The sequence below is a fragment of the Camelus bactrianus genome, chromosome 27, assembly GCF_048773025.1.
Source record: "Camelus bactrianus isolate YW-2024 breed Bactrian camel chromosome 27, ASM4877302v1, whole genome shotgun sequence".
In the NCBI taxonomy this organism is placed as follows: Eukaryota; Metazoa; Chordata; class Mammalia; order Artiodactyla; family Camelidae; genus Camelus; species Camelus bactrianus.
Window position 1 is genome coordinate 12,209,679 of NC_133565.1, and position 25,070 is coordinate 12,234,748.

Here is a 25,070-nt window from a genome sequence, read left to right on the forward strand (position 1 = left end):
CAGACATTATGCACACAGGGCAAACACCGAGCTTCAGGGCAGACAGTCTCAAAGGATGTCCCCTTGGATGAAGCCACACCCCACCACCCTCAACCGAGGACCTCTTCTAGGCACTGTAACCCCACCACGGGCCTCACGGAGATTCAGTGCCCTGTTCCCGTGGACCACAGGACGTCCTGAAGCCCAGGAGCTCTCCTGCGAAAGGAAACCTCGAATGGGGCAAAATCAGCACGTGACGGTCCACCGCAGCCCACCCGGGATCTCAGCTAACGTGCGCCATGCCCCTGTACCAGCAGGGTTAAATCTCAACAAATGTCACGGGGAAGGGGGCCCTCTCGGCCAGATACGTGGCTCCCACCTAAAGGCACCCTTTCACCTTGCACGCTCATGCACCTGGAGGCAAAGGGGCTAGAGGGCATCTTGCCGTCAGGCATCTGGACCAAGCCTTGCACTGCCTCCCTGTGAAGTTCCCGGAAGACACCTTTCGGGAGCCTCTTGGACAAACCAGCAAGCCGACACTAGACAGGTCTGCTGGCACCGCCCATCCACCTGGACCCCAGGAGCCTTCCTCCCTAGGCATCCATGGGCAGCCCCTCAGGAAATGCCGACCGGCCTCAGGAAGCCCAGGACAGCAGCAGGAGCCAAACGAGGACAGAGTGTTCTAGCAAAGCACACAGATCCACTCCAGCCCTAACCTCACCGTACACTTCCCTTCCAGTCTACACTGTCCGCCAACCCCCATGCTTGAAGGCAGCGCTGTGTCCTCAGCAAGCTCCGTGCTTCCGCCCTTGCCACCAACACTGGGGCAGTGGGTGCAGCAGGGAGCTGCCAAGGCTAGCATGGCAACCCGATCCCTCAGCCTGCTCCCGCCACCGGCCCGTCCCCGACCCCGACCCCCACCCCGACCCGACCCACAACCACTGTGCCCGCCACAGTCCTCACCAAGACGCAGGTCAGAAACACGCAGAAACACGCCTCAACGGTGGCTCCAGTAGCCAAACACCCACACCTCTTCTCTTTGGCTCTGACACATACATCAAGTCGGCCCACGGCCCAAATACGGCCAAGCTGCCCCAAACAAACTGGCTCGTCCCACCTGCTCACGGGGCCTAGGCCAGTTCTGCACTCCCACGTCCAGGAGCAGCAGGGGAGCTGGCCCCTGCCACATCCCACCACGGCCACTCAAACTAGGACCTCTCATTCCAGCGTGCCTCAACTAATGCGTGCACACGACTGACCCTACGACAGCTCTCTAATGTTGGCACCGTGGGGGGTGTTGCACCAGTGTGAACAAGGGCAAGCTGGACCCCTCTCCTAACTATTCCCTAGCCCCCGGGGAGGCAACGTGCTGGACCTCAGTTTCGATGAGAACGACGGTAGTGAGTTCTCACTCATTTTGTTCAGATTTTCCAAGGAATGCATATGAGGGAGTCATCATCGATCCGAGCACGTGCTGGCATGCTGGACAACTCAACGTGGCAGGCTGGGTGGCTCCACAGAGGAGCCAGTGAGCTCGGAGACCTCCAGCAACCCCAGCAATCCAGAGCCAGCAAGCCACTGAGCAGCAGCAACGGTCAATCCTTTCTGGCCGCCTTTCGGGCAGTCAGAGAATATCCGAAAGCCAATGCTTTCCCCAGCGCTGGGGGTGGGGGAGGAGAGTGCGTACCGTCATCCTGAGCGATCCACGGGAAGGTTCAGCATCCTGGCGCCGACCCACTTCTTCGGGGACTCCCGGCCACCACCAGTCACCAGAAAACGGGAAGCTCTTCTTGTCTTGGCTGACGGCAAGCCTGCCCCGGCAACCCCACCTGGCAAGGGGACAGAAACCACGTGCACGCTTCAGACGTGGGCCCAACTTCTCAGCGAGCATGCCCCATGCCAATCAACCTTTAGCTCGGGGAAGCCCACTATCTGCTACCCACTCCCCTTTATCCCTTCAATACCAACCGATGCGTGTCTGAACGCACGAGGGTAGGGGCCTCGGCGTACGTGAGTTTCATGCGTGTGTGTTGCGTCGCGGGGGGCGGGGCCTGACTGTCCATGTGAGTGTATGGCTGCGTCTCTGCGTGTTTGTGTGTCCTGTGTGCCTCCCCCAAAATCTCAGTGCCTGAGAATGCATGCTTTCCACTCAGTGCCATGGAGGCCTGCCCATCGTTGACATGACCACAGCCCTCTGCCTTCCAGAGTGGCCATGGCATCGTGGGTCTCCAGGAGCCGCTGAAATAGGCCAAGAACTCCTTCTCTCCGACAGCCATTCCTTCTGATCAGAGCCAACCGCACCCACCTACACCACACTCGGGGCCGTGGATGGGATAGCCACCAAGTCACCGTGCCGCCCGAGGCCTCCACAGGATAGGGGGACCTGGAGGCAATACTCACTGCCTACGTCAACCAGGAAACCATTGACATGAAAGCTCACACCATGCTGAACCTGGCTCCAGGGCACATCCAGCCTGTATTCAACCTGTGTCTCTGTGCCACGACAATCCAGAAGCCTCGTCCTGTCAGCTATGCCTACACGCCTGCACAGGGCAGGTGAGAAAGCCCAGCGGAGAATTGGATTAGGAGCCTCCATGAGCCAGGGCCAAACCCCACGGATGCCAGGGCACTCACGTCACCACCAACGGCCGAGATCCACATCGGGCAGGATTCGGGGCCCTGACCTTCAACGCAAAGTTCGAACGCTAAGCAGCCTGGTCCAAACATGTGTCCTCACGGACCGAGGCCCAGTCGCCCCACAGGGATCCTCAGACATTATGCACACAGGGCAAACACCGAGCTTCAGGGCAGACAGTCTCAAAGGATGTCCCCTTGGATGAAGCCACACCCCACCACCCTCAACCGAGGACCTCTTCTAGGCACTGTAACCCCACCACGGGCCTCACGGAGATTCAGTGCCCTGTTCCCGTGGACCACAGGACGTCCTGAAGCCCAGGAGCTCTCCTGCGAAAGGAAACCTCGAATGGGGCAAAATCAGCACGTGACGGTCCACCGCAGCCCACCCGGGATCTCAGCTAACGTGCGCCATGCCCCTGTACCAGCAGGGTTAAATCTCAACAAATGTCACGGGGAAGGGGGCCCTCTCGGCCAGATACGTGGCTCCCACCTAAAGGCACCCTTTCACCTTGCACGCTCATGCACCTGGAGGCAAAGGGGCTAGAGGGCATCTTGCCGTCAGGCATCTGGACCAAGCCTTGCACTGCCTCCCTGTGAAGTTCCCGGAAGACACCTTTCGGGAGCCTCTTGGACAAACCAGCAAGCCGACACTAGAGAGGTCTGCTGGCACCGCCCATCCACCTGGACCCCAGGAGCCTTCCTCCCTAGGCATCCATGGGCAGCCCCTCAGGAAATGCCGACCGGCCTCAGGAAGCCCAGGACAGCAGCAGGAGCCAAACGAGGACAGAGTGTTCTAGCAAAGCACACAGATCCACTCCAGCCCTAACCTCACCGTACACTTCCCTTCCAGTCTACACTGTCCGCCAACCCCCATGCTTGAAGGCAGCGCTGTGTCCTCAGCAAGCTCCGTGCTTCCGCCCTTGCCACCAACACTGGGGCAGTGGGTGCAGCAGGGAGCTGCCAAGGCTAGCATGGCAACCCGATCCCTCAGCCTGCTCCCGCCACCGGCCCGTCCCCGACCCCGACCCCCACCCCGACCCGACCCACAACCACTGTGCCCGCCACAGTCCTCACCAAGACGCAGGTCAGAAACACGCAGAAACACGCCTCAACGGTGGCTCCAGTAGCCAAACACCCACACCTCTTCTCTTTGGCTCTGACACATACATCAAGTCGGCCCACGGCCCAAATACGGCCAAGCTGCCCCAAACAAACTGGCTCGTCCCACCTGCTCACGGGGCCTAGGCCAGTTCTGCACTCCCACGTCCAGGAGCAGCAGGGGAGCTGGCCCCTGCCACATCCCACCACGGCCACTCAAACTAGGACCTCTCATTCCAGCGTGCCTCAACTAATGCGTGCACACGACTGACCCTACGACAGCTCTCTAATGTTGGCACCGTGGGGGGTGTTGCACCAGTGTGAACAAGGGCAAGCTGGACCCCTCTCCTAACTATTCCCTAGCCCCCGGGGAGGCAACGTGCTGGACCTCAGTTTCGATGAGAACGACGGTAGTGAGTTCTCACTCATTTTGTTCAGATTTTCCAAGGAATGCATATGAGGGAGTCATCATCGATCCGAGCACGTGCTGGCATGCTGGACAACTCAACGTGGCAGGCTGGGTGGCTCCACAGAGGAGCCAGTGAGCTCGGAGACCTCCAGCAACCCCAGCAATCCAGAGCCAGCAAGCCACTGAGCAGCAGCAACGGTCAATCCTTTCTGGCCGCCTTTCGGGCAGTCAGAGAATATCCGAAAGCCAATGCTTTCCCCAGCGCTGGGGGTGGGGGAGGAGAGTGCGTACCGTCATCCTGAGCGATCCACGGGAAGGTTCAGCATCCTGGCGCTGACCCACTTCTTCGGGGACTCCCGGCCACCACCAGTCACCAGAAAACGGGAAGCTCTTCTTGTCTTGGCTGACGGCAAGCCTGCCCCGGCAACCCCACCTGGCAAGGGGACAGAAACCACGTGCACGCTTCAGACGTGGGCCCAACTTCTCAGCGAGCATGCCCCATGCCAATCAACCTTTAGCTCGGGGAAGCCCACTATCTGCTACCCACTCCCCTTTATCCCTTCAATACCAACCGATGCGTGTCTGAACGCACGAGGGTAGGGGCCTCGGCGTACGTGAGTTTCATGCGTGTGTGTTGCGTCGCGGGGGGCGGGGCCTGACTGTCCATGTGAGTGTATGGCTGCGTCTCTGCGTGTTTGTGTGTCCTGTGTGCCTCCCCCAAAATCTCAGTGCCTGAGAATGCATGCTTTCCACTCAGTGCCATGGAGGCCTGCCCATCGTTGACATGACCACAGCCCTCTGCCTTCCAGAGTGGCCATGGCATCGTGGGTCTCCAGGAGCCGCTGAAATAGGCCAAGAACTCCTTCTCTCCGACAGCCATTCCTTCTGATCAGAGCCAACCGCACCCACCTACACCACACTCGGGGCCGTGGATGGGATAGCCACCAAGTCACCGTGCCACCCGAGGCCTCCACAGGATAGGGGGACCTGGAGGCAATACTCACTGCCTACGTCAACCAGGAAACCATTGACATGAAAGCTCACACCATGCTGAACCTGGCTCCAGGGCACATCCAGCCTGTATTCAACCTGTGTCTCTGTGCCACGACAATCCAGAAGCCTCGTCCTGTCAGCTATGCCTACACGCCTGCACAGGGCAGGTGAGAAAGCCCAGCGGAGAATTGGATTAGGAGCCTCCATGAGCCAGGGCCAAACCCCACGGATGCCAGGGCACTCACGTCACCACCAACGGCCGAGATCCACATCGGGCAGGATTCGGGGCCCTGACCTTCAACGCAAAGTTCGAACGCTAAGCAGCCTGGTCCAAACATGTGTCCTCACGGACCGAGGCCCAGTCGCCCCACAGGGATCCTCAGACATTATGCACACAGGGCAAACACCGAGCTTCAGGGCAGACAGTCTCAAAGGATGTCCCCTTGGATGAAGCCACACCCCACCACCCTCAACCGAGGACCTCTTCTAGGCACTGTAACCCCACCACGGGCCTCACGGAGATTCAGTGCCCTGTTCCCGTGGACCACAGGACGTCCTGAAGCCCAGGAGCTCTCCTGCGAAAGGAAACCTCGAATGGGGCAAAATCAGCACGTGACGGTCCACCGCAGCCCACCCGGGATCTCAGCTAACGTGCGCCATGCCCCTGTACCAGCAGGGTTAAATCTCAACAAATGTCACGGGGAAGGGGGCCCTCTCGGCCAGATACGTGGCTCCCACCTAAAGGCACCCTTTCACCTTGCACGCTCATGCACCTGGAGGCAAAGGGGCTAGAGGGCATCTTGCCGTCAGGCATCTGGACCAAGCCTTGCACTGCCTCCCTGTGAAGTTCCCGGAAGACACCTTTCGGGAGCCTCTTGGACAAACCAGCAAGCCGACACTAGAGAAGTCTGCTGGCACCGCCCATCCACCTGGACCCCAGGAGCCTTCCTCCCTAGGCATCCATGGGCAGCCCCTCAGGAAATGCCGACCGGCCTCAGGAAGCCCAGGACAGCAGCAGGAGCCAAACGAGGACAGAGTGTTCTAGCAAAGCACACAGATCCACTCCAGCCGTAACCTCACCGTACACTTCCCTTCCAGTCTACACTGTCCGCCAACCCCCATGCTTGAAGGCAGCGCTGTGTCCTCAGCAAGCTCCGTGCTTCCGCCCTTGCCACCAACACTGGGGCAGTGGGTGCAGCAGGGAGCTGCCAAGGCTAGCATGGCAACCCGATCCCTCAGCCTGCTCCCGCCACCGGCCCGTCCCCGACCCCGACCCCCACCCCGACCCGACCCACAACCACTGTGCCCGCCACAGTCCTCACCAAGACGCAGGTCAGAAACACGCAGAAACACGCCTCAACGGTGGCTCCAGTAGCCAAACACCCACACCTCTTCTCTTTGGCTCTGACACATACATCAAGTCGGCCCACGGCCCAAATACGGCCAAGCTGCCCCAAACAAACTGGCTCGTCCCACCTGCTCACGGGGCCTAGGCCAGTTCTGCACTCCCACGTCCAGGAGCAGCAGGGGAGCTGGCCCCTGCCACATCCCACCACGGCCACTCAAACTAGGACCTCTCATTCCAGCGTGCCTCAACTAATGCGTGCACACGACTGACCCTACGACAGCTCTCTAATGTTGGCACCGTGGGGGGTGTTGCACCAGTGTGAACAAGGGCAAGCTGGACCCCTCTCCTAACTATTCCCTAGCCCCCGGGGAGGCAACGTGCTGGACCTCAGTTTCGATGAGAACGACGGTAGTGAGTTCTCACTCATTTTGTTCAGATTTTCCAAGGAATGCATATGAGGGAGTCATCATCGATCCGAGCACGTGCTGGCATGCTGGACAACTCAACGTGGCAGGCTGGGTGGCTCCACAGAGGAGCCAGTGAGCTCGGAGACCTCCAGCAACCCCAGCAATCCAGAGCCAGCAAGCCACTGAGCAGCAGCAACGGTCAATCCTTTCTGGCCGCCTTTCGGGCAGTCAGAGAATATCCGAAAGCCAATGCCAGCGCTGGGGATGGGGGAGGAGAGTGCGTACCGTCATCCTGAGCGATCCACGGGAAGGTTCAGCATCCTGGCGCCGACCCACTTCTTCGGGGACTCCCGGCCACCACCAGTCACCAGAAAACGGGAAGCTCTTCTTGTCTTGGCTGACGGCAAGCCTGCCCCGGCAACCCCACCTGGCAAGGGGACAGAAACCACGTGCACGCTTCAGACGTGGGCCCAACTTCTCAGCGAGCATGCCCCATGCCAATCAACCTTTAGCTCGGGGAAGCCCACTATCTGCTACCCACTCCCCTTTATCCCTTCAATACCAACCGATGCGTGTCTGAACGCACGAGGGTAGGGGCCTCGGCGTACGTGAGTTTCATGCGTGTGTGTTGCGTCGCGGGGGGCGGGGCCTGACTGTCCATGTGAGTGTATGGCTGCGTCTCTGCGTGTTTGTGTGTCCTGTGTGCCTCCCCCAAAATCTCAGTGCCTGAGAATGCATGCTTTCCACTCAGTGCCATGGAGGCCTGCCCATCGTTGACATGACCACAGCCCTCTGCCTTCCAGAGTGGCCATGGCATCGTGGGTCTCCAGGAGCCGCTGAAATAGGCCAAGAACTCCTTCTCTCCGACAGCCATTCCTTCTGATCAGAGCCAACCGCACCCACCTACACCACACTCGGGGCCGTGGATGGGATAGCCACCAAGTCACCGTGCCGCCCGAGGCCTCCACAGGATAGGGGGACCTGGAGGCAATACTCACTGCCTACGTCAACCAGGAAACCATTGACATGAAAGCTCACACCATGCTGAACCTGGCTCCAGGGCACATCCAGCCTGTATTCAACCTGTGTCTCTGTGCCACGACAATCCAGAAGCCTCGTCCTGTCAGCTATGCCTACACGCCTGCACAGGGCAGGTGAGAAAGCCCAGCGGAGAATTGGATTAGGAGCCTCCATGAGCCAGGGCCAAACCCCACGGATGCCAGGGCACTCACGTCACCACCAACGGCCGAGATCCACATCGGGCAGGATTCGGGGCCCTGACCTTCAACGCAAAGTTCGAACGCTAAGCAGCCTGGTCCAAACATGTGTCCTCACGGACCGAGGCCCAGTCGCCCCACAGGGATCCTCAGACATTATGCACACAGGGCAAACACCGAGCTTCAGGGCAGACAGTCTCAAAGGATGTCCCCTTGGATGAAGCCACACCCCACCACCCTCAACCGAGGACCTCTTCTAGGCACTGTAACCCCACCACGGGCCTCACGGAGATTCAGTGCCCTGTTCCCGTGGACCACAGGACGTCCTGAAGCCCAGGAGCTCTCCTGCGAAAGGAAACCTCGAATGGGGCAAAATCAGCACGTGACGGTCCACCGCAGCCCACCCGGGATCTCAGCTAACGTGCGCCATGCCCCTGTACCAGCAGGGTTAAATCTCAACAAATGTCACGGGGAAGGGGGCCCTCTCGGCCAGATACGTGGCTCCCACCTAAAGGCACCCTTTCACCTTGCACGCTCATGCACCTGGAGGCAAAGGGGCTAGAGGGCATCTTGCCGTCAGGCATCTGGACCAAGCCTTGCACTGCCTCCCTGTGAAGTTCCCGGAAGACACCTTTCGGGAGCCTCTTGGACAAACCAGCAAGCCGACACTAGAGAAGTCTGCTGGCACCGCCCATCCACCTGGACCCCAGGAGCCTTCCTCCCTAGGCATCCATGGGCAGCCCCTCAGGAAATGCCGACCGGCCTCAGGAAGCCCAGGACAGCAGCAGGAGCCAAACGAGGACAGAGTGTTCTAGCAAAGCACACAGATCCACTCCAGCCCTAACCTCACCGTACACTTCCCTTCCAGTCTACACTGTCCGCCAACCCCCATGCTTGAAGGCAGCGCTGTGTCCTCAGCAAGCTCCGTGCTTCCGCCCTTGCCACCAACACTGGGGCAGTGGGTGCAGCAGGGAGCTGCCAAGGCTAGCATGGCAACCCGATCCCTCAGCCTGCTCCCGCCACCGGCCCGTCCCCGACCCCGACCCCCACCCCGACCCGACCCACAACCACTGTGCCCGCCACAGTCCTCACCAAGACGCAGGTCAGAAACACGCAGAAACACGCCTCAACGGTGGCTCCAGTAGCCAAACACCCACACCTCTTCTCTTTGGCTCTGACACATACATCAAGTCGGCCCACGGCCCAAATACGGCCAAGCTGCCCCAAACAAACTGGCTCGTCCCACCTGCTCACGGGGCCTAGGCCAGTTCTGCACTCCCATGTCCAGGAGCAGCAGGGGAGCTGGCCCCTGCCACATCCCACCACGGCCACTCAAACTAGGACATCTCATTCCAGCGTGCCTCAACTAATGCGTGCACACGACTGACCCTACGACAGCTCTCTAATGTTGGCACCGTGGGGGGTGTTGCACCAGTGTGAACAAGGGCAAGCTGGACCCCTCTCCTAACTATTCCCTAGCCCCCGGGGAGGCAACGTGCTGGACCTCAGTTTCGATGAGAACGACGGTAGTGAGTTCTCACTCATTTTGTTCAGATTTTCCAAGGAATGCATATGAGGGAGTCATCATCGATCCGAGCACGTGCTGGCATGCTGGACAACTCAACGTGGCAGGCTGGGTGGCTCCACAGAGGAGCCAGTGAGCTTGGAGACCTCCAGCAACCCCAGCAATCCAGAGCCAGCAAGCCACTGAGCAGCAGCAACGGTCAATCCTTTCTGGCCGCCTTTCGGGCAGTCAGAGAATATCCGAAAGCCAATGCTTTCCCCAGCGCTGGGGGTGGGGGAGGAGAGTGCGTACCGTCATCCTGAGCGATCCACGGGAAGGTTCAGCATCCTGGCGCCGACCCACTTCTTCGGAGACTCCCGGCCACCACCAGTCACCAGAAAACGGGAAGCTCTTCTTGTCTTGGCTGACGGCAAGCCTGCCCCGGCAACCCCACCTGGCAAGGGGACAGAAACCACGTGCACGCTTCAGACGTGGGCCCAACTTCTCAGCGAGCATGCCCCATGCCAATCAACCTTTAGCTCGGGGAAGCCCACTATCTGCTACCCACTCCCCTTTATCCCTTCAATACCAACCGATGCGTGTCTGAACGCACGAGGGTAGGGGCCTCGGCGTACGTGAGTTTCATGCGTGTGTGTTGCGTCGCGGGGGGCGGGGCCTGACTGTCCATGTGAGTGTATGGCTGCGTCTCTGCGTGTTTGTGTGTCCTGTGTGCCTCCCCCAAAATCTCAGTGCCTGAGAATGCATGCTTTCCACTCAGTGCCATGGAGGCCTGCCCATCGTTGACATGACCACAGCCCTCTGCCTTCCAGAGTGGCCATGGCATCGTGGGTCTCCAGGAGCCGCTGAAATAGGCCAAGAACTCCTTCTCTCCGACAGCCATTCCTTCTGATCAGAGCCAACCGCACCCACCTACACCACACTCGGGGCCGTGGATGGGATAGCCACCAAGTCACCGTGCCGCCCGAGGCCTCCACAGGATAGGGGGACCTGGAGGCAATACTCACTGCCTACGTCAACCAGGAAACCATTGACATGAAAGCTCACACCATGCTGAACCTGGCTCCAGGGCACATCCAGCCTGTATTCAACCTGTGTCTCTGTGCCACGACAATCCAGAAGCCTCGTCCTGTCAGCTATGCCTACACGCCTGCACAGGGCAGGTGAGAAAGCCCAGCGGAGAATTGGATTAGGAGCCTCCATGAGCCAGGGCCAAACCCCACGGATGCCAGGGCACTCACGTCACCACCAACGGCCGAGATCCACATCGGGCAGGATTCGGGGCCCTGACCTTCAACGCAAAGTTCGAACGCTAAGCAGCCTGGTCCAAACATGTGTCCTCACGGACCGAGGCCCAGTCGCCCCACAGGGATCCTCAGACATTATGCACACAGGGCAAACACCGAGCTTCAGGGCAGACAGTCTCAAAGGATGTCCCCTTGGATGAAGCCACACCCCACCACCCTCAACCGAGGACCTCTTCTAGGCACTGTAACCCCACCACGGGCCTCACGGAGATTCAGTGCCCTGTTCCCGTGGACCACAGGACGTCCTGAAGCCCAGGAGCTCTCCTGCGAAAGGAAACCTCGAATGGGGCAAAATCAGCACGTGACGGTCCACCGCAGCCCACCCGGGATCTCAGCTAACGTGCGCCATGCCCCTGTACCAGCAGGGTTAAATCTCAACAAATGTCACGGGGAAGGGGGCCCTCTCGGCCAGATACGTGGCTCCCACCTAAAGGCACCCTTTCACCTTGCACGCTCATGCACCTGGTGGCAAAGGGGCTAGAGGGCATCTTGCCGTCAGGCATCTGGACCAAGCCTTGCACTGCCTCCCTGTGAAGTTCCCGGAAGACACCTTTCAGGAGCCTCTTGGACAAACCAGCAAGCCGACACTAGACAGGTCTGCTGGCACCGCACATCCACCTGGACCCCAGGAGCCTTCCTCCCTAGGCATCCATGGGCAGCCCCTCAGGAAATGCCGACCGGCCTCAGGAAGCCCAGGACAGCAGCAGGAGCCAAAAGAGGACAGAGTGTTCTAGCAAAGCACACAAATCCACTCCAGCCGTAACCTCACCGTACACTTCCCTTCCAGTCTACACTGTCCGCCAACCCCCATGCTTGAAGGCAGCGCTGTGTCCTCAGCAAGCTCCGTGCTTCCGCCCTTGACACCAACACTGGTGCAGTGGGTGCAGCAGGGAGCTGCCAAGGCTATCATGACAACCCGATCCCTCAGCCTGCTCCCGCCACCGGCCCATCCCCGACCCCGACCCCCACCCCGACCCGACCCACAACCACTGTGCCCGCCACAGTCCTCACCAAGACGCAGGTCAGAAACACGCAGAAACACGCCTCAACGGTGGCTCCAGTAGCCAAACACCCACACCTCTTCTCTTTGGCTCTGACACATACATCAAGTCGGCCCACGGCCCAAATACGGCCAAGCTGCCCCAAACAAACTGGCTCGTCCCACCTGCTCACGGGGCCTAGGCCAGTTCTGCACTCCCACGTCCAGGAGCAGCAGGGGAGCTGGCCCCTGCCACATCCCACCACGGCCACTCAAACTAGGACCTCTCATTCCAGCGTGCCTCAACTAATGCGTGCACACGACTGACCCTACGACAGCTCTCTAATGTTGGCACCGTGGGGGGTGTTGCACCAGTGTGAACAAGGGCAAGCTGGACCCCTCTCCTAACTATTCCCTAGCCCCCGGGGAGGCAACGTGCTGGACCTCAGTTTCGATGAGAACGACGGTAGTGAGTTCTCACTCATTTTGTTCAGATTTTCCAAGGAATGCATATGAGGGAGTCATCATCGATCCGAGCACGTGCTGGCATGCTGGACAACTCAACGTGGCAGGCTGGGTGGCTCCACAGAGGAGCCAGTGAGCTCGGAGACCTCCAGCAACCCCAGCAATCCAGAGCCAGCAAGCCACTGAGCAGCAGCAACGGTCAATCCTTTCTGGCCGCCTTTCGGGCAGTCAGAGAATATCCGAAAGCCAATGCTTTCCCCAGCGCTGGGGGTGGGGGAGGAGAGTGCGTACCGTCATCCTGAGCGATCCACGGGAAGGTTCAGCATCCTGGCGCCGACCCACTTCTTCGGGGACTCCCGGCCACCACCAGTCACCAGAAAACGGGAAGCTCTTCTTGTCTTGGCTGACGGCAAGCCTGCCCCGGCAACCCCACCTGGCAAGGGGACAGAAACCACGTGCACGCTTCAGACGTGGGCCCAACTTCTCAGCGAGCATGCCCCATGCCAATCAACCTTTAGCTCGGGGAAGCCCACTATCTGCTACCCACTCCCCTTTATCCCTTCAATACCAACCGATGCGTGTCTGAACGCACGAGGGTAGGGGCCTCGGCGTACGTGAGTTTCATGCGTGTGTGTTGCGTCGCGGGGGGCGGGGCCTGACTGTCCATGTGAGTGTATGGCTGCGTCTCTGCGTGTTTGTGTGTCCTGTGTGCCTCCCCCAAAATCTCAGTGCCTGAGAATGCATGCTTTCCACTCAGTGCCATGGAGGCCTGCCCATCGTTGACATGACCACAGCCCTCTGCCTTCCAGAGTGGCCATGGCATCGTGGGTCTCCAGGAGCCGCTGAAATAGGCCAAGAACTCCTTCTCTCCGACAGCCATTCCTTCTGATCAGAGCCAACCGCACCCACCTACACCACACTCGGGGCCGTGGATGGGATAGCCACCAAGTCACCGTGCCGCCCGAGGCCTCCACAGGATAGGGGGACCTGGAGGCAATACTCACTGCCTACGTCAACCAGGAAACCATAGACATGAAAGCTCACACCATGCTGAACCTGGCTCCAGGGCACATACAGCCTGTATTCAACCTGTGTCTCTGTGCCACGACAATCCAGAAGCCTCGTCCTGTCAGCTATGCCTACACGCCTGCACAGGGCAGGTGAGAAAGCCCAGCGGAGAATTGGATTAGGAGCCTCCATGAGCCAGGGCCAAACCCCACGGATGCCAGGGCACTCACGTCACCACCAACGGCCGAGATCCACATCGGGCAGGATTCGGGGCCCTGACCTTCAACGCAAAGTTCGAACGCTAAGCAGCCTGGTCCAAACATGTGTCCTCACGGACCGAGGCCCAGTCGCCCCACAGGGATCCTCAGACATTATGCACACAGGGCAAACACCGAGCTTCAGGGCAGACAGTCTCAAAGGATGTCCCCTTGGATGAAGCCACACCCCACCACCCTCAACCGAGGACCTCTTCTAGGCACTGTAACCCCACCACGGGCCTCACGGAGATTCAGTGCCCTGTTCCCGTGGACCACAGGACGTCCTGAAGCCCAGGAGCTCTCCTGCGAAAGGAAACCTCGAATGGGGCAAAATCAGCACGTGACGGTCCACCGCAGCCCACCCGGGATCTCAGCTAACGTGCGCCATGCCCCTGTACCAGCAGGGTTAAATCTCAACAAATGTCACGGGGAAGGGGGCCCTCTCGGCCAGATACGTGGCTCCCACCTAAAGGCACCCTTTCACCTTGCACGCTCATGCACCTGGAGGCAAAGGGGCTAGAGGGCATCTTGCCGTCAGGCATCTGGACCAAGCCTTGCACTGCCTCCCTGTGAAGTTCCCGGAAGACACCTTTCGGGAACCTCTTGGAAAAAGCAGCAAGCTGACACTAGAGAGGTCTGCTGGCACCGCCCATCCACCTGGACCCCAGGAGCCTTCCTCCCGAGGCATCCATGGGCAGCCCCTCAGGAAATGCCGACCGGCCTCAGGAAGCCCAGGACAGCAGCAGGAGCCAAACGAGGACAGAGTGTTCTAGCAAAGCACACAGATCCACTCCAGCCCTAACCTCACCGTACACTTCCCTTCCAGTCTACACTGTCCGCCAACCCCCATGCTTGAAGGCAGCGCTGTGTCCTCAGCAAGCTCCGTGCTTCCGCCCTTGCCACCAACACTGGGGCAGTGGGTGCAGCAGGGAGCTGCCAAGGCTAGCATGGCAACCCGATCCCTCAGCCTGCTCCCGCCACCGGCCCGTCCCCGACCCCGACCCCCACCCCGACCCGACCCACAACCACTGTGCCCGCCACAGTCCTCACCAAGACGCAGGTCAGAAACACGCAGAAACACGCCTCAACGGTGGCTCCAGTAGCCAAACACCCACACCTCTTCTCTTTGGCTCTGACACATACATCAAGTCGGCCCACGGCCCAAATACGGCCAAGCTGCCCCAAACAAACTGGCTCGTCCCACCTGCTCACGGGGCCTAGGCCAGTTCTGCACTCCCACGTCCAGGAGCAGCAGGGGAGCTGGCCCCTGCCACATCCCACCACGGCCACTCAAACTAGGACCTCTCATTCCAGCGTGCCTCAACTAATGCGTGCACACGACTGACCCTACGACAGCTCTCTAATGTTGGCACCGTGGGGGGTGTTGCACCAGTGTGAACAAGGGCAAGCTGGACCCCTCTCCTAACTATTCCCTAGCCCCCGGGGAGGCAACGTGCTGGACCTCAGTTTCGATGAGAACGACGGTAGTGAGTTCTCACTCATTTTGTTCAGATTTTCCAAGGAATGCATATGAGGGAGTCATCATCGATCCGAGCACGTGCTGGCATGCTGGACAACTCAACGTGGCAGGCTGGGTGGCTCCACAGAGGAGCCAGTGAGCTCGGAGACCTCCAGCAACCCCAGCAATCCAGAGCCAGCAAGCCACTGAGCAGCAGCAACGGTCAATCCTTTCTGGCCGCCTTTCGGGCAGTCAGAGAATATCCGAAAGCCAATGCTTTCCCCAGCGCTGGGGGTGGGGGAGGAGAGTGCGTACCGTCATCCTGAGCGATCCACGGGAAGGTTCAGCATCCTGGCGCCGACCCACTTCTTCGGGGACTCCCGGCCACCACCAGTCACCAGAAAACGGGAAGCTCTTCTTGTCTTGGCTGACGGCAAGCCTGCCCCGGCAACCCCACCTGGCAAGGGGACAGAAACCACGTGCATGCTTCAGACGTGGGCCCAACTTCTCAGCGAGCATGCCCCATGCCAATCAACCTTTAGCTCGGGGAAGCCCACTATCTGCTACCCACTCCCCTTTATCCCTTCAATACCAACCGATGCGTGTCTGAACGCACGAGGGTAGGGGCCTCGGCGTACGTGAGTTTCATGCGTGTGTGTTGCGTCGCGGGGGGCGGGGCCTGACTGTCCATGTGAGTGTATGGCTGCGTCTCTGCGTGTTTGTGTGTCCTGTGTGCCTCCCCCAAAATCTCAGTGCCTGAGAATGCATGCTTTCCACTCAGTGCCATGGAGGCCTGCCCATCGTTGACATGACCACAGCCCTCTGCCTTCCAGAGTGGCCATGGCATCGTGGGTCTCCAGGAGCCGCTGAAATAGGCCAAGAACTCCTTCTCTCCGACAGCCATTCCTTCTGATCAGAGCCAACCGCACCCACCTACACCACACTCGGGGCCGTGGATGGGATAGCCACCAAGTCACCGTGCCGCCCGAGGCCTCCACAGGATAGGGGGACCTGGAGGCAATACTCACTGCCTACGTCAACCAGGAAACCATTGACATGAAAGCTCACACCATGCTGAACCTGGCTCCAGGGCACATCCAGCCTGTATTCAACCTGTGTCTCTGTGCCACGACAATCCAGAAGCCTCGTCCTGTCAGCTATGCCTACACGCCTGCACAGGGCAGGTGAGAAAGCCCAGCGGAGAATTGGATTAGGAGCCTCCATGAGCCAGGGCCAAACCCCACGGATGCCAGGGCACTCACGTCACCACCAACGGCCGAGATCCACATCGGGCAGGATTCGAGGCCCTGACCTTCAACGCAAAGTTCGAACGCTAAGCAGCCTGGTCCAAACATGTGTCCTCACGGACCGAGGCCCAGTCGCCCCACAGGGATCCTCAGACATTATGCACACAGGGCAAACACCGAGCTTCAGGGCAGACAGTCTCAAAGGATGTCCCCTTGGATGAAGCCACACCCCACCACCCTCAACCGAGGACCTCTTCTAGGCACTGTAACCCCACCACGGGCCTCACGGAGATTCAGTGCCCTGTTCCCGTGGACCACAGGACGTCCTGAAGCCCAGGAGCTCTCCTGCGAAAGGAAACCTCGAATGGGGCAAAATCAGCACGTGACGGTCCACCGCAGCCCACCCGGGATCTCAGCTAACGTGCGCCATGCCCCTGTACCAGCAGGGTTAAATCTCAACAAATGTCACGGGGAAGGGGGCCCTCTCGGCCAGATACGTGGCTCCCACCTAAAGGCACCCTTTCACCTTGCACGCTCATGCACCTGGAGGCAAAGGGGCTAGAGGGCATCTTGCCGTCAGGCATCTGGACCAAGCCTTGCACTGCCTCCCTGTGAAGTTCCCGGAAGACACCTTTCGGGAGCCTCTTGGACAAACCAGCAAGCCGACACTAGACAGGTCTGCTGGCACCGCCCATCCACCTGGACCCCAGGAGCCTTCCTCCCTAGGCATCCATGGGCAGCCCCTCAGGAAATGCCGACCGGCCTCAGGAAGCCCAGGACAGCAGCAGGAGCCAAACGAGGACAGAGTGTTCTAGCAAAGCACACAGATCCACTCCAGCCCTAACCTCACCGTACACTTCCCTTCCAGTCTACACTGTCCGCCAACCCCCATGCTTGAAGGCAGCGCTGTGTCCTCAGCAAGCTCCGTGCTTCCGCCCTTGCCACCAACACTGGGGCAGTGGGTGCAGCAGGGAGCTGCCAAGGCTAGCATGGCAACCCGATCCCTCAGCCTGCTCCCGCCACCGGCCCGTCCCCGACCCCGACCCCCACCCCGACCCGACCCACAACCACTGTGCCCGCCACAGTCCTCACCAAGACGCAGGTCAGAAACACGCAGAAACACGCCTCAACGGTGGCTCCAGTAGCCAAACACCCACACCTCTTCTCTTTGGCTCTGACACATACATCAAGTCGGCCCACGGCCCAAATACGGCCAAGCTGCCCCAAACAAACTGGCTCGTCCCACCTGCTCACGGGGCCTAGGCCAGTTCTGCACTCCCACGTCCAGGAGCAGCAGGGGAGCTGGCCCCTGCCACATCCCACCACGGCCACTCAAACTAGGACCTCTCATTCCAGCGTGCCTCAACTAATGCGTGCACACGACTGACCCTACGACAGCTCTCTAATGTTGGCACCGTGGGGGGTGTTGCACCAGTGTGAACAAGGGCAAGCTGGACCCCTCTCCTAACTATTCTCTAGCCCCCGGGGAGGCAACGTGCTGGACCTCAGTTTCGATGAGAACGACGGTAGTGAGTTCTCACTCATTTTGTTCAGATTTTCCAAGGAATGCATATGAGGGAGTCATCATCGATCCGAGCACGTGCTGGCATGCTGGACAACTCAACGTGGCAGGCTGGGTGGCTCCACAGAGGAGCCAGTGAGCTCGGAGACCTCCAGCAACCCCAGCAATCCAGAGCCAGCAAGCCACTGAGCAGCAGCAACGGTCAATCCTTTCTGGCCGCCTTTCGGGCAGTCAGAGAATATCCGAAAGCCAATGCTTTCCCCAGCGCTGGGGGTGGGGGAGGAGAGTGCGTACCATCATCCTGAGCGATCCACGGGAAGGTTCAGCATCCTGGCGCCGACCCACTTCTTCGGGGACTCCCGGCCACCACCAGTCACCAGAAAACGGGAAGCTCTTCTTGTCTTGGCTGACGGCAAGCCTGCCCCGGCAACCCCACCTGGCAAGGGGACAGAAACCACGTGCACGCTTCAGACGTGGGCCCAACTTCTCAGCGAGCATGCCCCATGCCAATCAACCTTTAGCTCGGGGAAGCCCACTATCTGCTACCCACTCCCCTTTATCCCTTCAATACCAACCGATGCGTGTCTGAACGCACGAGGGTAGGGGCCTCGGCGTACGTGAGTTTCATGCGTGTGTGTTGCGTCGCGGGGGGCGGGGCCTGACTGTCCATGTGAGTGTATGGCTGCGTCTCTGCGTGTTTGTGTGTCCTGTGTGCCTCCCCCAAAATCTCAGTGCCTGAGAATGCATGCTTTCCACTCAGTGCCATGGAGGCCTGCCCATCGTTGACATGACCACAGCCCTCTGCCTTCCAGAGTGGCCATGGCATCGTGGGTCTCCAGGAGCCGCTGAAATAGGCCAAGAACTCCTTCTCTCCGACAGCCATTCCTTCTGATCAGAGCCAACCGCACCCACCTACACCACACTCGGGGCCGTGGATGGGATAGCCACCAAGTCACCGTGCCGCCCGAGGCCTCCACAGGATAGGGGGACCTGGAGGCAATACTCACTGCCTACGTCAACCAGGAAACCATTGACATGAAAGCTCACACCATGCTGAACCTGGCTCCAGGGCACATCCAGCCTGTATTCAACCTGTGTCTCTGTGCCACGACAATCCAGAAGCCTCGTCCTGTCAGCTATGCCTACACGCCTGCACAGGGCAGGTGAGAAAGCCCAGCGGAGAATTGGATTAGGAGCCTCCATGAGCCAGGGCCAAACCCCACGGATGCCAGGGCACTCACGTCACCACCAACGGCCGAGATCCACATCGGGCAGGATTCGGGGCCCTGACCTTCAACGCAAAGTTCGAACGCTAAGCAGCCTGGTCCAAACATGTGTCCTCACGGACCGAGGCCCAGTCGCCCCACAGGGATCCTCAGACATTATGCACACAGGGCAAACACCGAGCTTCAGGGCAGACAGTCTCAAAGGATGTCCCCTTGGATGAAGCCACACCCCACCACCCTCAACCGAGGACCTCTTCTAGGCACTGTAACCCCACCACGGGCCTCACGGAGATTCAGTGCCCTGTTCCCGTGGACCACAGGACGTCCTGAAGCCCAGGAGCTCTCCTGCGAAAGGAAACCTCGAATGGGGCAAAATCAGCATGTGACGGTCCACCGCAGCCCACCCGGGATCTCAGCTAACGTGCGCCATGCCCCTGTACCAGCAGGGTTAAATCTCAACAAATGTCACGGGGAAGGGGGCCCTCTCGGCCAGATACGTGGCTCCCACCTAAAGGCACCCTTTCACCTTGCACGCTCATGCACCTGGAGGCAAAGGGGCTAGAGGGCATCTTGCCGTCAGGCATCTGGACCAAGCCTTGCACTGCCTCCCTGTGAAGTTCCCGGAAGACACCTTTCGGGAGCCTCTTGGACAAACCAGCAAGCCGACACTAGACAGGTCTGCTGGCACCGCCCATCCACCTGGACCCCAGGAGCCTTCCTCCCTAGGCATCCATGGGCAGCCCCTCAGGAAATGCCGACCGGCCTCAGGAAGCCCAGGACAGCAGCAGGAGCCAAACGAGGACAGAGTGTTCTAGCAAAGCACACAGATCCACTCCAGCCCTAACCTCACCGTACACTTCCCTTCCAGTCTACACTGTCCGCCAACCCCCATGCTTGAAGGCAGCGCTGTGTCCTCAGCAAGCTCCGTGCTTCCGCCCTTGCCACCAACACTGGGGCAGTGGGTGCAGCAGGGAGCTGCCAAGGCTAGCATGGCAACCCGATCCCTCAGCCTGCTCCCGCCACCGGCCCGTCCCCGACCCCGACCCCCACCCCGACCCGACCCACAACCACTGTGCCCGCCACAGTCCTCACCAAGACGCAGGTCAGAAACACGCAGAAACACGCCTCAACGGTGGCTCCAGTAGCCAAACACCCACACCTCTTCTCTTTGGCTCTGACACATACATCAAGTCGGCCCACGGCCCAAATACGGCCAAGCTGCCCCAAACAAACTGGCTCGTCCCACCTGCTCACGGGGCCTAGGCCAGTTCTGCACTCCCACGTCCAGGAGCAGCAGGGGAGCTGGCCCCTGCCACATCCCACCACGGCCACTCAAACTAGGACCTCTCATTCCAGCGTGCCTCAACTAATGCGTGCACACGACTGACCCTACGACAGCTCTCTAATGTTGGCACCGTGGGGGGTGTTGCACCAGTGTGAACAAGGGCAAGCTGGACCCCTCTCCTAACTATTCCCTAGCCCCCGGGGAGGCAACGTGCTGGACCTCAGTTTCGATGAGAACGACGGTAGTGAGTTCTCACTCATTTTGTTCAGATTTTCCAAGGAATGCATATGAGGGAGTCATCATCGATCCGAGCACGTGCTGGCATGCTGGACAACTCAACGTGGCAGGCTGGGTGGCTCCACAGAGGAGCCAGTGAGCTCGGAGACCTCCAGCAACCCCAGCAATCCAGAGCCAGCAAGCCACTGAGCAGCAGCAACGGTCAATCCTTTCTGGCCGCCTTTCGGGCAGTCAGAGAATATCCGAAAGCCAATGCTTTCCCCAGCGCTGGGGGTGGGGGAGGAGAGTGCGTACCGTCATCCTGAGCGATCCACGGGAAGGTTCAGCATCCTGGCGCCGACCCACTTCTTCGGGGACTCCCGGCCACCACCAGTCACCAGAAAACGGGAAGCTCTTCTTGTCTTGGCTGACGGCAAGCCTGCCCCGGCAACCCCACCTGGCAAGGGGACAGAAACCACGTGCACGCTTCAGACGTGGGCCCAACTTCTCAGCGAGCATGCCCCATGCCAATCAACCTTTAGCTCGGGGAAGCCCACTATCTGCTACCCACTCCCCTTTATCCCTTCAATACCAACCGATGCGTGTCTGAACGCACGAGGGTAGGGGCCTCGGCGTACGTGAGTTTCATGCGTGTGTGTTGCGTCGCGGGGGGCGGGGCCTGACTGTCCATGTGAGTGTATGGCTGCGTCTCTGCGTGTTTGTGTGTCCTGTGTGCCTCCCCCAAAATCTCAGTGCCTGAGAATGCATGCTTTCCACTCAGTGCCATGGAGGCCTGCCCATCGTTGACATGACCACAGCCCTCTGCCTTCCAGAGTGGCCATGGCATCGTGGGTCTCCAGGAGCCGCTGAAATAGGCCAAGAACTCCTTCTCTCCGACAGACATTCCTTCTGATCAGAGCCAACCGCACCCACCTACACCACACTCGGGGCCGTGGATGGGATAGCCACCAAGTCACCGTGCCGCCCGAGGCCTCCACAGGATAGGGGGACCTGGAGGCAATACTCACTGCCTACGTCAACCAGGAAACCATTGACATGAAAGCTCACACCATGCTGAACCTGGCTCCAGGGCACATCCAGCCTGTATTCAACCTGTGTCTCTGTGCCACGACAATCCAGAAGCCTCGTCCTGTCAGCTATGCCTACACGCCTGCACAGGGCAGGTGAGAAAGCCCAGCGGAGAATTGGATTAGGAGCCTCCATGAGCCAGGGCCAAACCCCACGGATGCCAGGGCACTCACGTCACCACCAACGGCCGAGATCCACATCGGGCAGGATTCGGGGCCCTGACCTTCAACGCAAAGTTCGAACGCTAAGCAGCCTGGTCCAAACATGTGTCCTCACGGACCGAGGCCCAGTCGCCCCACAGGGATCCTCAGACATTATGCACACAGGGCAAACACCGAGCTTCAGGGCAGACAGTCTCAAAGGATGTCCCCTTGGATGAAGCCACACCCCACCACCCTCAACCGAGGACCTCTTCTAGGCACTGTAACCCCACCACGGGCCTCACGGAGATTCAGTGCCCTGTTCCCGTGGACCACAGGACGTCCTGAAGCCCAGGAGCTCTCCTGCGAAAGGAAACCTCGAATGGGGCAAAATCAGCACGTGACGGTCCACCGCAGCCCACCCGGGATCTCAGCTAACGTGCGCCATGCCCCTGTACCAGCAGGGTTAAATCTCAACAAATGTCACGGGGAAGGGGGCCCTCTCGGCCAGATACGTGGCTCCCACCTAAAGGCACCCTTTCACCTTGCACGCTCATGCACCTGGAGGCAAAGGGGCTAGAGGGCATCTTGCCGTCAGGCATCTGGACCAAGCCTTGCACTGCCTCCCTGTGAAGTTCCCGGAAGACACCTTTCGGGAGCCTCTTGGACAAACCAGCAAGCCGACACTAGACAGGTCTGCTGGCACCGCCCATCCACCTGGACCCCAGGAGCCTTCCTCCCTAGGCATCCATGGGCAGCCCCTCAGGAAATGCCGACCGGCCTCAGGAAGCCCAGGACAGCAGCAGGAGCCAAACGAGGACAGAGTGTTCTAGCAAAGCACACAGATCCACTCCAGCCCTAACCTCACCGTACACTTCCCTTCCAGTCTACACTGTCCGCCAACCCCCATGCTTGAAGGCAGCGCTGTGTCCTCAGCAAGCTCCGTGCTTCCGCCCTTGCCACCAACACTGGGGCAGTGGGTGCAGCAGGGAGCTGCCAAGGCTAGCATGGCAACCCGATCCCTCAGCCTGCTCCCGCCACCGGCCCGTCCCCGACCCCGACCCCCACCCCGACCCGACCCACAACCACTGTGCCCGCCACAGTCCTCACCAAGACGCAGGTCAGAAACGCAGAAACACGCCTCAACGGTGGCTCCAGTAGCCAAACACCCACACCTCTTCTCTTTGGCTCTGACACATACATCAAGTCGGCCCATGGCCCAAATACGGCCAAGCTGCCCCAAACAAACTGGCTCGTCCCACCTGCTCACGGGGCCTAGGCCAGTTCTGCACTCCCACGTCCAGGAGCAGCAGGGGAGCTGGCCCCTGCCACATCCCACCACGGCCACTCAAACTAGGACCTCTCATTCCAGCGTGCCTCAACTAATGCGTGCACACGACTGACCCTACGACAGCTCTCTAATGTTGGCACCGTGGGGGGTGTTGCACCAGTGTGAACAAGGGCAAGCTGGACCCCTCTCCTAACTATTCCCTAGCCCCCGGGGAGGCAACGTGCTGGACCTCAGTTTCGATGAGAACGACGGTAGTGAGTTCTCACTCATTTTGTTCAGATTTTCCAAGGAATGCATATGAGGGAGTCATCATCGATCCGAGCACGTGCTGGCATGCTGGACAACTCAACGTGGCAGGCTGGGTGGCTCCACAGAGGAGCCAGTGAGCTCGGAGACCTCCAGCAACCCCAGCAATCCAGAGCCAGCAAGCCACTGAGCAGCAGCAACGGTCAATCCTTTCTGGCCGCCTTTCGGGCAGTCAGAGAATATCCGAAAGCCAATGCTTTCCCCAGCGCTGGGGGTGGGGGAGGAGAGTGCGTACCGTCATCCTGAGCGATCCACGGGAAGGTTCAGCATCCTGGCGCCGACCCACTTCTTCGGGGACTCCCGGCCACCACCAGTCACCAGAAAATGGGAAGCTCTTCTTGTCTTGGCTGACGGCAAGCCTGCCCCGGCAACCCCACCTGGCAAGGGGACAGAAACCACGTGCACGCTTCAGACGTGGGCCCAACTTCTCAGCGAGCATGCCCCATGCCAATCAACCTTTAGCTCGGGGAAGCCCACTATCTGCTACCCACTCCCCTTTATCCCTTCAATACCAACCGATGCGTGTCTGAACGCACGAGTGTAGGGGCCTCGGCGTACGTGAGTTTCATGCGTGTGTGTTGCGTCGCGGGGGGCGGGGCCTGACTGTCCATGTGAGTGTATGGCTGCGTCTCTGCGTGTTTGTGTGTCCTGTGTGCCTCCCCCAAAATCTCAGTGCCTGAGAATGCATGCTTTCCACTCAGTGCCATGGAGGCCTGCCCATCGTTGACATGACCACAGCCCTCTGCCTTCCAGAGTGGCCATGGCATCGTGGGTCTCCAGGAGCCGCTGAAATAGGCCAAGAACTCCTTCACTCCGACAGACATTCCTTCTGATCAGAGCCAACCGCACCCACCTACACCACACTCGGGGCCGTGGATGGGATAGCCACCAAGTCACCGTGCCGCCCGAGGCCTCCACAGGATAGGGGGACCTGGAGGCAATACTCACTGCCTACGTCAACCAGGAAACCATTGACATGAAAGCTCACACCATGCTGAACCTGGCTCCAGGGCACATCCAGCCTGTATTCAACCTGTGTCTCTGTGCCACGACAATCCAGAAGCCTCGTCCTGTCAGCTATGCCTACACGCCTGCACAGGGCAGGTGAGAAAGCCCAGCGGAGAATTGGATTAGGAGCCTCCATGAGCCAGGGCCAAACCCCACGGATGCCAGGGCACTCACGTCACCACCAACGGCCGAGATCCACATCGGGCAGGATTCGGGGCCCTGACCTTCAACGCAAAGTTCGAACACTAAGCAGCCTGGTCCAAACATGTGTCCTCACGGACCGAGGCCCAGTCGCCCCACAGGGATCCTCAGACATTATGCACACAGGGCAAACACCGAGCTTCAGGGCAGACAGTCTCAAAGGATGTCCCCTTGGATGAAGCCACACCCCACCACCCTCAACCGAGGACCTCTTCTAGGCACTGTAACCCCACCACGGGCCTCACGGAGATTCAGTGCCCTGTTCCCGTGGACCACAGGACGTCTTGAAGCCCAGGAGCTCTCCTGCAAAAGGAAACCTCGAATGGGGCAAAATCAGCACGTGACGGTCCACCGCAGCCCACCCGGGATCTCAGCTAACGTGCGCCATGCCCCTGTACCAGCAGGGTTAAATCTCAACAAATGTCACGGGGAAGGGGGCCCTCTCGGCCAGATA

At 59.8% G+C, this 25,070-nt stretch overlaps 9 non-coding genes across 9 annotated transcripts; all 9 read right to left on the minus strand.

Annotated features, from left to right (window-relative positions):
• Positions 1-1,350: 1,350 nt before the first annotated feature.
• LOC141575324 (small nucleolar RNA SNORD116) lies at positions 1,351-1,444 on the minus strand. Its single transcript, XR_012502859.1, has one exon. It is a non-coding gene; the product is annotated as a small nucleolar RNA SNORD116 (small nucleolar RNA).
• A 2,654-nt stretch (positions 1,445-4,098) lies between these two features.
• Positions 4,099-4,192, minus strand: LOC141575325 (small nucleolar RNA SNORD116). Its single transcript, XR_012502860.1, has one exon. It is a non-coding gene; the product is annotated as a small nucleolar RNA SNORD116 (small nucleolar RNA).
• Positions 4,193-6,846: 2,654 nt separating this feature from the next.
• Positions 6,847-6,940, minus strand: LOC141575326 (small nucleolar RNA SNORD116). The gene has a single exon (XR_012502861.1). It is a non-coding gene; the product is annotated as a small nucleolar RNA SNORD116 (small nucleolar RNA).
• Positions 6,941-9,588: 2,648 nt separating this feature from the next.
• On the minus strand, positions 9,589-9,682 carry LOC141575327 (small nucleolar RNA SNORD116). Its single transcript, XR_012502862.1, has one exon. It is a non-coding gene; the product is annotated as a small nucleolar RNA SNORD116 (small nucleolar RNA).
• Positions 9,683-12,336: 2,654 nt separating this feature from the next.
• LOC141575328 (small nucleolar RNA SNORD116) lies at positions 12,337-12,430 on the minus strand. Its single transcript, XR_012502863.1, has one exon. It is a non-coding gene; the product is annotated as a small nucleolar RNA SNORD116 (small nucleolar RNA).
• Positions 12,431-15,084: 2,654 nt separating this feature from the next.
• On the minus strand, positions 15,085-15,178 carry LOC141575329 (small nucleolar RNA SNORD116). Its single transcript, XR_012502864.1, has one exon. It is a non-coding gene; the product is annotated as a small nucleolar RNA SNORD116 (small nucleolar RNA).
• A 2,654-nt stretch (positions 15,179-17,832) lies between these two features.
• Positions 17,833-17,926, minus strand: LOC141575330 (small nucleolar RNA SNORD116). Its single transcript, XR_012502865.1, has one exon. It is a non-coding gene; the product is annotated as a small nucleolar RNA SNORD116 (small nucleolar RNA).
• Positions 17,927-20,580: 2,654 nt separating this feature from the next.
• LOC141575331 (small nucleolar RNA SNORD116) lies at positions 20,581-20,674 on the minus strand. The gene has a single exon (XR_012502866.1). It is a non-coding gene; the product is annotated as a small nucleolar RNA SNORD116 (small nucleolar RNA).
• Positions 20,675-23,326: 2,652 nt separating this feature from the next.
• On the minus strand, positions 23,327-23,420 carry LOC141575332 (small nucleolar RNA SNORD116). Its single transcript, XR_012502867.1, has one exon. It is a non-coding gene; the product is annotated as a small nucleolar RNA SNORD116 (small nucleolar RNA).
• Between the last annotated feature and the right edge of the window lie 1,650 nt (positions 23,421-25,070).